This window comes from Hemicordylus capensis, chromosome 2 (assembly GCF_027244095.1).
Source record: "Hemicordylus capensis ecotype Gifberg chromosome 2, rHemCap1.1.pri, whole genome shotgun sequence".
Taxonomy (NCBI): Eukaryota; Metazoa; Chordata; class Lepidosauria; order Squamata; family Cordylidae; genus Hemicordylus; species Hemicordylus capensis.
Genome location: NC_069658.1, coordinates 62,117,813 through 62,130,032, shown reverse-complemented (window position 1 = coordinate 62,130,032; position 12,220 = coordinate 62,117,813). Strand labels below are relative to the sequence as shown.

At 44.5% G+C, this 12,220-nt stretch overlaps 1 long non-coding RNA gene across 6 annotated transcripts in view; it reads left to right on the top strand.

Moving 5' to 3' along the window:
- LOC128348153 (uncharacterized) overlaps positions 1-12,220 on the top strand; it is a 115,501-nt gene that overhangs the window by 20,149 nt on the left and 83,132 nt on the right. For 5 of the 6 annotated variants that reach the window (XR_008317964.1, XR_008317962.1, XR_008317968.1 and 2 more), the window contains exons 2-3: positions 3,945-4,109; positions 5,828-6,042. This is a non-coding gene — a long non-coding RNA (uncharacterized LOC128348153). Of the gene's footprint in view, positions 1-3,033; positions 3,490-3,940; positions 4,110-5,827; positions 6,043-12,220 lie in introns of those variants that run through there. The other variant, XR_008317965.1, reaches the window with a different exon arrangement.

Below are 12,220 nucleotides of genomic sequence, written 5' to 3'. Positions count from 1 at the left end.
CACCCAAACGAGCAAAAGCCCTCTTGAGAGAAAGAGTTTGATTGAACGCTAATGGATTTTCTTTTGCTTTTGACTTTCAACCCCAGGAGAAGTTACAGTTTACTGCATTGTTTTTCTTAAACCATTGAAACAGGATTGTTTTTCATACTTCAGAAATAACAGGATGGGGAGAGAGGCCTGCAATTCCGTCTGAAAAATAGCATGCATCCTTGCAGCCTTGTAGGAACTCAACATGCCGGGTGGGGCTTTTGAGCAGACAGACAAAGGTTATGGGCAAATTTAGCTAAAACATTCTTATGTAGAGGCTGAAATGGATGATTTCTTACTACCCAGCTACCAGGGTTGGCTGCTACTGAAGAAATGGTTTGATCAAAAACCATTCTCCATTTACTCTAGAGAAGCTCCAAGGGATTCAGTAAGAAAAGAATCTTGCATTTTGGGTGGTATACAAATATGATAGATAGATAAATAAAAATGTCAGTAGTTGGAAATAGATTGTGGATGGCTACCCCTCTGTCGAAAAGGTTCCCAGCAACACCAGGCATTTCCCAAGGAAAGGACAGAGGTCTTGGACCCTTCATAGCTGTGTCTGTGCGGGGATATAATTGCTTATCCTTGCAGCATCCTGGCATAACAAGGGCTGCTTGCTGACATTCACTCTTGAACACCACAATTAAAGAGCTAGGAATATCCTTCTCTATTGCTGCACCTTGCCATTTCTCCCCTTAGAGTAAAGAAAGCAGATTCCATCCATGTGCCTTACAGGCTTATATAGGCAAAAATGGACAGATCTCTGCCTTCGAGGTGCTTACATGACAATGGGGAAAACAACCGGGGAGGAGGGAAGTGAGAGACAAGGAGAGGAAAGAAATGAATATGGGAAATTGCAGGTACTTAGAGAATTAAGGAGATCTACAGCTCAGTCCTTTCCATGTTTACTCAGACCTAAATCCCACTGTGTTCAGTGGGGCTTATGGAACATGAATACCCTTCACAGCATCTGGGTCCAGAAGCCACCCTTTTGTTTGCCGCCTAAGGCAATTAACAAAAAATGATGATAAGTGGGACTTAATCCTGAATAAATATGTGCAAGGTCCAGGTGAAAACCTCACAAAACAGCATTTTATAAAATATGAAGCAGTCTGATTTCATGAGAAATTGTCGAGGTGTAGGTAGTTACCCCCTGGCACAGCACTTATCCAACCCCTATTCTCTGATTTTCAAGTTTAATAGTATGGCAACTTTTTTTTTTTAATTAAACTTAGGACTTGGTCACCTTTTTCTGATCAGCTGCATAGATGGTCATTTCATTAGAAAACATCTCGGCTTGACTTGTGGCTGCTAGTGAACTCGTGCCTTCTGGACCGCGATGCTGTGCACGATCTTCATGTTCAGTGAAAGCAAAAGGTGCCAAAGCCATCTGCAAGCAAGATCCTCTGCTCTACTGGGAGCCCTTTCCCTTTAATTCTAGAGGAGGAGTATCTGTGGCTACCCAGTTGGTAGGAGTAATGCACTCTGCATATCCTCAGAGGCACTCTCTCCATTCTTCTTGGTACCATTCCGAATAGTTCTTGATTGAACTCCAGCACTGCAGTATAGGTTAACTGGCTCAAATAAGCTCTGCTGGGGAGACACACACATCCCCTTATCCAAGCCATCACATGGGGTGCAGTAGTTCATATCAAACCCATTGCAAAACGAACTCCCAGGAGTTTGAATGGAATGGGTGGCTCTGATCTCTGTATGCAAGCACGAAGAACTGCAGATTTGGCGACAGGCGAAGAATCCAGGCGCGCCGCGGCTGAATGCCCCAAAGCTGATCTCCTTCTCCTACCTGTGTGGGTGAAACCGGAGATCGTCAAGGTGACTTCACAACAACCACCGGCAGGATGGGAGTCGGACCCTCGCTAGAGCAGGCTGGGTGCCAGCAAGGACCCGGTCCTGCCTGGGAGAGGAAGCTCACCTTGACAAGCCTCGCTTGCCACGCGGAGGTTCCTGGCAGCCCCCGGCCTTGCGTGCAGAGATGGCTTCCCCCCCCTCGTCGCCTCTCGCCTGCTCCCAGCTCCCCCCCCCCCGCAGCCATGCACAATCCCTCTTGCTTGTTAGGTGAGGCGTGTGAAATAACAAGCCGCCGAGGGCTTAGAGGCGCTTTCAGAGGGGGTGGGCGATCGGGAAGGTAAGGCTCGCTCCTGGAAGGGTTTGCTTTATCCAAGCCACTGGCAAAGCACCTCTTTTAAGGTGGATCCCGGCTCCCTGTGAAGCACGCAGCCAAAGCCACCCGACAGGGCCAGGGGCACCTTAAAGGCTGTCGAACTTCCACTGGCACCGTCGGCTGCGTTTCGCAAGGTCTCGCCTAGAAAAAGCGGGTAATAGCTGCTGGCTACTTTTAGGCGCCCCTCCCGGGACTCCTCTCCCTGACGCCCGCTCCTTGCTCCACTCCAATGAGTAGGATTGTGTGCCGTGTGAAACGGAAAACTCCCTTCGATTCTGGACTCCCTTCGCCACTGAGGCTGGGTAGCAGACCCTTGACCCCTATGTGGCGCGGGGGCAGGTCGTTCAGACGTGGATCACTCCGCCGTCTTGACCGACCCCTGCTGTAAGCGACGGAGAGAGAGGTTAGGAAGGATGAGCACAGCTGATTTCTTCCACTCTACGTTAGGTATAGAGCCAGAGAGGGTGGAAGGAGAGGAGAGCGGGTCTTGTGGTAGCAAGCGTGACTTGACCCCTTAGCTAAGCAGGGTCTGCCCTGGATGCATATGAATGGGAGACTAGAAGTGTGAGCACTGCAAGGTATTCCCCTAAGGGAGTGGAATCGCTCTGGGAAGAGCAGAAGGTTCCAAGTTCCCTCCCTGGCTTCTCCAAGATAGGGCAGAGAGGTTCCTACCCGTAACCTTGGAGAAGCCGCTGCCAGTCGGTGAAGACAATGGTCTGACTCAGTATATGGCAGCTTCCTATGTTCCTATGTTAGTTTAGAGTAGGGGTGGCCAAACTTAGGGTCTCCAGCCACAGGTTGCGGGTGGGGATGATGGGAGTTGTAGTAGTCCCCAAACAACTGGAGAGCCTCAGGTTGGCCGCTCCTGCTCCAGATTAGTGGACGGGAGCAACAACAAGATTAATTAACAAGCATTTGGTGCTTCTTGGTGTGTTTGGTGACTGCATATAGTGGAAGAGTAGAAATAGTCCGATTCTGAACATGACAGGCTAGTTAAATCCGCAAGCCAGTTATTCGTTTTTTTAAAAACCCAAGGACCAGGAAAATGCATATTTGGATGCATATTAAAGGCCACTTAGAAAGCAATCCTATGCATGTCTACTCTGAAGCAAATCCAACTGTGTTCTGTGGGGCTTACATCTGTGGGAGCACATCAGATTGCGTGGTGAAGATGGATTCGTGATCTTAATCACCCCCCCCCTCCCCGGTGGTGTAGAAGAGAGAGATGTTCACTATTTGCAGCGGGGCTCCTAATCTCACCAGCGTTAGCGACTGCTGTGAGTATAGACGGGGGAGGGACACTTGCTCCAGATTGATTAATGTGGTGCAGAAGGGTGTGATCTTGGGTATGTGGCGTTGAAACAGCAACTGTTCTAGGCCTCAGGTGCTGAAAAGTCTGTTCAGATTCGGAAGAGGCAAAGCAGCACTCGGAGAAAAACAAGGCTCCGAAAATACAGCCATTCACCTATTGGTTTCTCACCAGTCGGGAAGGGGAGGGGAACAAGAAATCTTTATAGGACGAAACAGGCAATCAAGTGAAATCTATCCTCTTTAAATAAACGGATTCCTCTGTATGTTCCCAGTGTTGGTGTAAGTTGTTGTCTGCGATGTCCCCTTGGGCTTTTCCCTCTGCTCTCTGATTTGGTGTATAAAAGCAGTCCTGAATGATGGATTACTGTGTCATTGCAGCCTGCGAAGGATTAATTTGTTTCATTGATTTCTCTTTAGGCAGATTGCCAGAATCCGCCGCTTCCCACCTTTCCCCGGGACTTCCAGCAGTAATAGACAGTAATAGCCTAAGACAAATCAGCCAGTTTTGTGTAAAAATAGATGCGCCGAGCTCTTAAACTCGCAGGAACAAGTTGGTTGCCTGGGCTAGGTGCTCAGAAAGTAACAGGTCTGTGAATATATATATATATGTGTGTGTGTGTGTGTGTCTTGGGGAGGAGGAAAGAGAAAAAAAAGGGGGGGGATCAACTGGAATTGCGAATGACTAAGGATTCATTTGCGAAGGGGTTTGAGCCCCCGCACGTTCTCTGAATCCTGCGCTCAGCACCAATGCCAACTCACGTCATTGCTCGAATTGTGGTGGGTAGGCTGCGGGCGGGGGATTTTTCATTGTTAGCCAAAGCATAGCCCCTTTTAGAAAGACTAACTCAAGCCCTAGGCCCCCCCCGCCCCCCCGCCAATCTGTTAATGTGAGCACTACTTCTAGAACATAATAGACGAGTGCCTCTGAACATGTACAGAATGCTTTCTGCTTTCGCCACTCAGTGGTCACAATCGGGGCTCTCCGGGTCAGTTTCCAGTTAGGGAGGATTATACACCTCTCACCAGGGGCGAAAAGGACAGCCCGGACGATCAACGGGAGCTCCGCCATTGTTTTCGGTGGGCCTGGCCCCCAGCACCCGCTCTTTAGCGTGCGCCTCAGCTACAATGCACGGTCCCAGCGTAATGAGAGGCCATCGGAAAACCATTAAAGTGCGTGGCGTTTGGCTCCATAGAAGAAAACAAGGAAAAGCAAGCCACAGTCCATTCTTCCCATATTAAGCGCTGGCCTATAGCTAATCTGTTATCGATCTGTCTCTCTGTATGTCTGTCTGCGATATTGCCAAGATACGTCAGGCTTCAGAGTCGCCTCCCGAGTGCCATGTATAGAGAAAACCGTCGGATCAATTTGTCTGGAAGCGTTAAGAGGGCCCTTTGATTGGGAGAAGGTGGCCAAGCGCTGGAGCTGAGTGGTGGCTGCGCACATACGCAGCACCGAGAAACAACCCCCTGTTACGTAGGATGCTGCCGAGCCTGAGCCACACCCCAGTTTAGCCCGCATATTTGGACTTTTACCCCCATGGAAGTCTGGGAGGTGCCTTACAACCGAAAACTGTCGCCCCTCATCTGCAACTCGGATCTCTTAGGGAACCTTATCTCTCTTTTTTTAAAAAAAGTATGTTTTGGAGAAGTGCACGCACATCTCCTCGGAAGCAAGTCCTGTTGAGTTCAGTGGGTCTTACTTCCAGGTAGGCCTGCATAGGATTGCAACCCTGGAATAACTCACCAGACCGATTTCTTTCCAGTGTGGAAAACTGCACTGATTTAGTAGTATCAACTTATATTTTCCGTGCAATTAGTAGGCTGTCAGCCTGTTAAAGGGCCTTAAAAAAAAAAAAAAAGCTGATTAACTGTCTAGTTAATAACCGATGCATCGGTGCATCGACCAGCTTCCTATATTTGAAACCCAGATAACAAAAGGAGACTGTTTTCAGCTCAGAAAAAAGCCCATTTATGATCAGGAAATAAACAAGGCATTGCCTGAATCGGGAGAGGCGAAATGTTGATAAGTCATCAGTCCTGAACAATCTTTTGCTTCTCCGAGCAAAATCTCAGGAAACCACACGACCATTGAAACTCGTGATTCATGGAGATTTAATGCTCTGAGACCTAGTGATCAGACAGGGCTGATAAAAACTGTTCCAGGCATGTTTTCCCAGAAAGCAGTGGGGTTGGCATTCCCCAGTTCTAGACATATCTGCTTTACTCCATATTTCCATATGTCTCCATATCTGCTTTACTTGGGCCAAAGTTGTGAGTATATACTTGTCCGGGTATATTTCACAGGGCGCCGCAACTCCTGCAAAGACGGCCCAGACAAGAGAAGCAGCGGCACTCGACGTGACATCGACGAGGAAGCTTTCAGCTCTGTGGGATCCGTCTCAACCAGTTAGTTGGCCGATAACTGCTTTTGTCTGGCAAAACTCTGGTTTCCCCAAAGCATCTTCTCGATTCAGATGGGATGCCCGAAGATCGTGACTTCACCCAAGCCACTGTGGGAGGTATGTGGTCGGTTTCAAAGAGGGAGAGTTTTTCTGCTAGGTGAGAGCTTTTTGTCAAGCTCTGGTCGCCTTGTTGGGGATTCGGGACAACCGCTCTTTTCTGTGAACATCTGCATATTGAGAACTAGCTGCTCCTCCCTGAGGTCCAGTGTGTGAATTAATCTGAAATACCAAAGCTGTATGGTTAACATGGCCCTTTTAAAAATGCGCCAGGTTGTTCCAGAAACTTGATTGCTATTGCCCTTAACACAAATTCCATGGTGGGCCGCAGCAATATCCCCAGTTTACAGATTGGGAATATAGGAATTACTCGAAAGGGCTACTTAATTTCAAGAGGGCTTCCTTGGAGTAGTTTAGCCAGGCACTTTTTCAAGGTAGTTGTAGCCAGGCATTCACTGTTGTAGCCAGGCTTTCACTGTTCAGCTCACTGTTGTAGCCAGGCATTCGTTGCAGGGGTGGGACATGGAATCTAAAGTTGCAAACGCTGCTTGAACGCACTGGTTCGGGAGTCAGTCAGTTCAACTGAACCCGGTGGGACTGCCTTCTGAGTAAAACTGCTTCCGATCCACTTGTGCATCTCCTATAACTAGAGTTGCCACCATTTGTAGGGACCTTATGTCTCTAACAATTGTATGATGGGCAGAAATCCAACAGATGAAGCTTTCTCTCGCATGGAGATATATGTTGTTGTTGTTATTATTTTACATTTATTTCCCGCTCTTCCTCCAAGGAGCCCAGAGTGGTGTACTACATACTTGAGTTTCTCTTTCACAACAACCCTGTGAAGTAGGTTAGGCTGAGAGAGAAGTGACTGGCCCAGGGTCACCCAGCTAGTATCATGGCTGAATGGGGATTTGAACTCGGGTCTCCCCGGTCCTAGTCCAGCACTCTAACCACTACACCATGCTGGCTGGGGTGGTGGAAAGTGGGGATGGGGAAAGTTGTTCCTGTTTAACTTCTGTCTGTCATGGGTTAGGACCCTCGCTCAGTGAAAGAGCATCTCCTTTGCATGCAGAAGGTCCCAGGTTTAATCCCCAGCATCTGCAGTTAGGACTGGGAAACCCTGGAGTACCTGCTGCCTGTCAGAGTGGACAGTACTGACCTAGCTGGACCAAAGGTCTAACTCGGTGGGCAGCAGCTTCCTATGTAACCCTGTGTAGCTACTAAAGACAGTCTGCCCACCTCCATGTCCAACTCTTGCTCTGAAACACTTTGGCTAGCTATTCTAGGCAGCCATTCCCCCAGTTATGAAGAAAAGTGGATGAGTGCAATCCACGTGGAAGTTCTCCCACAAGACTCTATTGAAATGAATAGGGAAGGGTGAGGCAGGGAACTCTTGCACCTTTCCCATTCAGAGAACAGAAGAATAGACCAGGCGACTCATATAGCATATTCTGTTTGGCCTATGGCTGCAATAAAAGAACTACTACGACATATAGCATATCATTCATTTGTCCACCATGTGAACAAGTAGCTTGGAGAACTGACAGCAGAATAGTGGTCTGTCAGAGTTCCTTCCCTTAAGTTCCCTTAAGTTGCAGTTAGTGAAAGCAGAGACATTCTGTGATTTTCCTCAAAGGAGGCTCAATGAGTTCCATGATTATTTCAAGGGGAGAAAGTGGTTTGAGGCCTACAGCTGCAATCCTAATTACACATTTAACTGGAGAAAGCCCCTTTGAAGACTATGAGACGTGCCTCAGAGTAAACATGTATAGGCTTGGGCTGTCAATTGCACAGTTTTGGGGTCTGTTAGCATGAATAAATGCAGTCTTAAAGGTGTATAGACTGGGACTGATTCAATGTCACAGCAAAGCAGAGCATGAGGCTCTTCTCCTCAGGGTGTTACACTACAATGTCAATGTAGGATTCTTAAAAGCATGAAAATATTACCCTTTGAACGTGCATAAAGCATCGTGGTGTGATATAATGGCACGGATTCAACCGTCAAGACTTAGATTTAAAGCCACCACAGCCCCGCTTTCTGTCAAAAGCCCAAAACAACCCACACCATCTAGACAGGCTATGGCTGCAATTCAGTGCTTGCTAACTTAGCCCCATTGAACTCAGACTTACTTGCAAGTAAACATGCACAGAACTGTGCTGCACATGTTGCTAAAGTTTTAAGTAATCTTTGATTTAGGCAGGCCAGATCTCCATGTGATGCTTCTTGTTCTTGTCGGGTGAAAAGCTCAGTGTTACCTGAAAGCTGGCATACTCCCTGACCTACAGAAGTCTGTCTCAGAAGACTTCAAATGGTCTCTTTAGCCTTGTGTAATTAGTAGACAAGTGTGCTTGGTAAGACTCGTTATAATGGAGGAGAATGTTGATGAAAAACTCTCCTTAAATGGCTCTTGAGAACATATCTATCTATCTATCTATCTTCGCTTTTATACTGCTCTTTCCTCTTTCACACTGCATGGCAAATCAGAGCCCAAAGAGTCCCTACATCCCTTTGTCCCTGTCTTCTTCTGCCTCCTGCAATAAAACAGGAAGATGAATTTCAGTGAAGCCCAAATCTGAAAGTCTAAAACAAGGCTGCAGTTTTCATCCCTTCAGAGCTGGAGAGAAACAAGAGCTGGCTAGATCAGTAAACATTAACCCGCCAAACAGTTCTGGACAAGGAGTGCCCACCTATTGATGTGAGGTCTCCTCACAGATTTTACACCAACTGTACCTTTTAACACTCATCAGTGCTAAGAGCTGCATATAAAAGTACCTCCATGCTTGTCAGGAAAAGGCTTAATCTTCCATTAGGATGTGTTTTCTCAAATGTATATGGTTTGAATACTTAATTCTCAGTTATTTTATTCAAAGTGCCCATGAGATTAACACTCAGCACCAGATCTAAAATAGCGCTGGGTGAGACCACACACAGCACTTCCAGCTGTGACCTTAGGATCAGTTTGTCTTTAGGCAAAATTGAGTTTCCCCACTCAATGCCAATGCTGGATTTACACATAGTTAAAGCTTACTTTCTGTCCACATGATGTCCTGAAATCCTATAGGTTGTTGTTTTTTTTTAGTACTGGTACATCATTAACATCTCCTGATCTATTGGGGATTTGCCTTTCATCTGAATAAGACTTTCTTGAAGAGATAGCACCCCTCCTATCCCCGCCGACATGGCATTTTTGAAGCTGCATATATTAAACTCTTAAGAACTATACAAACTATTTTTAAAAAATAAAATGTTAAGAAAAAAGTGCTCTGTGAAATAAAAGGGAGTTTTTAACTTTCAAAACAAATTCACATCATTTTGATTCCAGTTTGCATCAGCTGAAGCTAAGAGTAGCCCTACTGGGAAAATTTAAAAAGAAAGATCATTCCATTTTCAGAGCATGTTTTATTTAAGTAAATGAATAAAAGCACTTTTTTTTTTGGCTTTGTATGCGAACATCAAGAGTCACTTGAAAAGCCTGTTGATCATTTGACCACTAATAAAGACAAATCCATGATGAGCAGTGAAAATAGTGGTTCTTTTATTGAACCAAACTGAGCAGCCTAACCCCAGGCATGGATGAGCTTGTAGAACAGACACAGACCAGTGACCAGCATGTACCTGAATCAGGCACGATTGTGCAGAATATGTTGTACTCAAAGGCAACTGGGGAGAGTGATGATCAGGCCACTTCAATGGTTTTGGTGACTGTGCTTGGGCTACAGGGGGCATCCTTGGTAGGTTATAAATGGCAGAGTTTTTCCTTGTGGGCTTTGGTACATTCTGGTATTGTTCTTAAAGGACATTTAGAAACTTTCCTGTGCAAATCCAAGTGAAATGAAAGGGAGGGAGGATCATGTGAGCACAGATGCTCATCCTAATTGGCTGGTGTAGCAGAAGCTACCAGGGGGTGATGACTCTGTCAATTGATATGCAATGAAAAAGCAGTATTCCAGGTTGGCTGATTTTTACCAAACCTGTCTGGAGTATTCTCAGTTAAATTGTAGGTTTGTGGCTGTAAAAAACATGTTTAAGTATATCTGTTCATGTATGTGGGTATTCCAGTCCTATTGTTACTGCCCACAGTCAGTAAACAGTTGATCTGGGTTTTGTACAGAAGCAAATGTCTCTCTTGCTAAGATTCTTGCATAGTTAGTTCTGTGTATAACACTCCCCCCCCCCGCCCCTGCCGTCCACACGCAATTTATCCTGATTTTGGTTTTCCCTGAAATAATTTATAACACATTTGTTTTATGTGTTGTGAAGATCTAGTAGCCTGATGGGTCTTAATTAATTTTTGTTTTTGCGGAATGCTTTACTATTCACCTAGAGGTTTAATGGGCTTGATTTACAAGATGAAGGGAGGGCTCAAGTGGCTAAAATGCAAACACTTTTGAACAGTATTTGGAGAGGAAGCATGGTCTCCTGCCCAACCATTAACCTCTTCAGTTGCAGGGCTTTTAGACTAATGATAGTAACATCCACTTCCTCTTCTCTCTGTGTTGTTATATCAAAGTGATTTTGTTTGCCAAAACATGTGAAGTGTAGCACAATTCAACTCATTGATTTAGTTAAAATTTACCAATTTTAAAGAACAGTGCATTTCGACTAATTCAAAGGGAGAAAGAAAAGAAAGAGGGCATATTTAGTTTTTCTTACAGGCATCTCTTTTATTAAAACGGTATTTGACAGAGTGCTAAAAGTTGCTTCAGGAATGCTTTGTTCTGTACGGGTCCCCTTTGTTGCAAATGGTCGGATCTTGCAAATGTATATTCTTATGTTTGACCAAGCTATCAGAATTAGTTATATCCAATTGTCTCTGTAACTCTACACTGCATTAAACATCTTAGCAGCTTTTTAGTTTTACTACATTTCAGGGTATTGAGAAAATTGCTACCATTAACAAAAGTGGCTCTGAGGAGCCTGGAGGACTTCAGGAATGTTAATGTGTTGTAGAGACTTAAATATGTTAGTTCCAATTTGTTCCAGATAGATAGGAAAGCAACCCATCTGACTGCAGTTTGGTAACCTTTGCGTGAGTTCATACATTACATTTCCTAGGTGTATTTTCATGGGGTTTCTTGCATAAAGAAGAGAAGGAGGTTTGGATTGCTTGAGATTCAGCTAGCAAGCTTAATTTATAATAAGCAGCCCCTACTGTGCTGCCCATAAACGTTAACAATGTGATCCTTAATAGTGTAACTTCAGTTCTAAAGACATTTATGTGAAAGCAAGTCCCATGGATATCAGTAGAACTTGTTTCCAAGAAAATGTGCTTGGGATCATAGCCTAGATCATAAATAACCCACTTATGCTCAACACATTTACTTGGAAGTACGTCCCATTGATTTTGATGGTATATATTTATAAGTAAATGGAGTCAGCAAGGCACTTAAGTACATTCTTCATTTGATCCCTGTTTGGCAAAACATTTACCAAGTGCAAACTTCAATGGCATGCAGGAGCTTTTCGGAATCAAGATTTAAATAATAAAGCTGTTTACATTCATAAGAATTCAAACCTCAAATCTTGTAAAAACCATGCACTTTCTCCTGCCAATTTATGCTGGTACAGAATTGCCGATCAAACATATCCCTGTATTTACATACCAAACCACATTTTAACTGTAAGGCTTTAGGTTATGAACCATACATAGTGCAAACATACAAATGTTGTTTTACTCTATAACCAACAGGAGCTTAACCCCCTGCAAAAAGTTCAGGGTGTGTTATAACAATTGTAGCACTAAAACTAATATCAATTTCAATGATGAAATATGACACTATTAATTCCATGAAGGGTTTTTGTGTTTTCTTCTTCTTTCACTTTGTTTAATGGCATTGTCAATTTAACTCCTCAATAGAATTGTCATTAGGCTTGATTTTTCTGCTGTAGCACAGTGATCTCAAGGTTGTACTATGAATATTGAGAAAGTACAAATTCTTAATTTTACAAATGTGCTTTTAAAATATAGAGCTATAAGTTATAGACCTTTAAAAATGATAAGAAATATGAAAACACTAAAGATTCTGCAAACAATTAGAAATATTACGTAAGGGTCTATAGGCAGAGAAAGCAAACACCTGGAATATGTATTTTAAATTAATGTAATTGACAGTACACTCTACATTTTTCTTTCACAATTTTCTTTGGAGAAAGAGAAATCTTTATTCTGTACTGAAATGTTATGTGATGTTGGTATACTGTTAGTACCACATTTCACATATTCGTCCTGGAGCT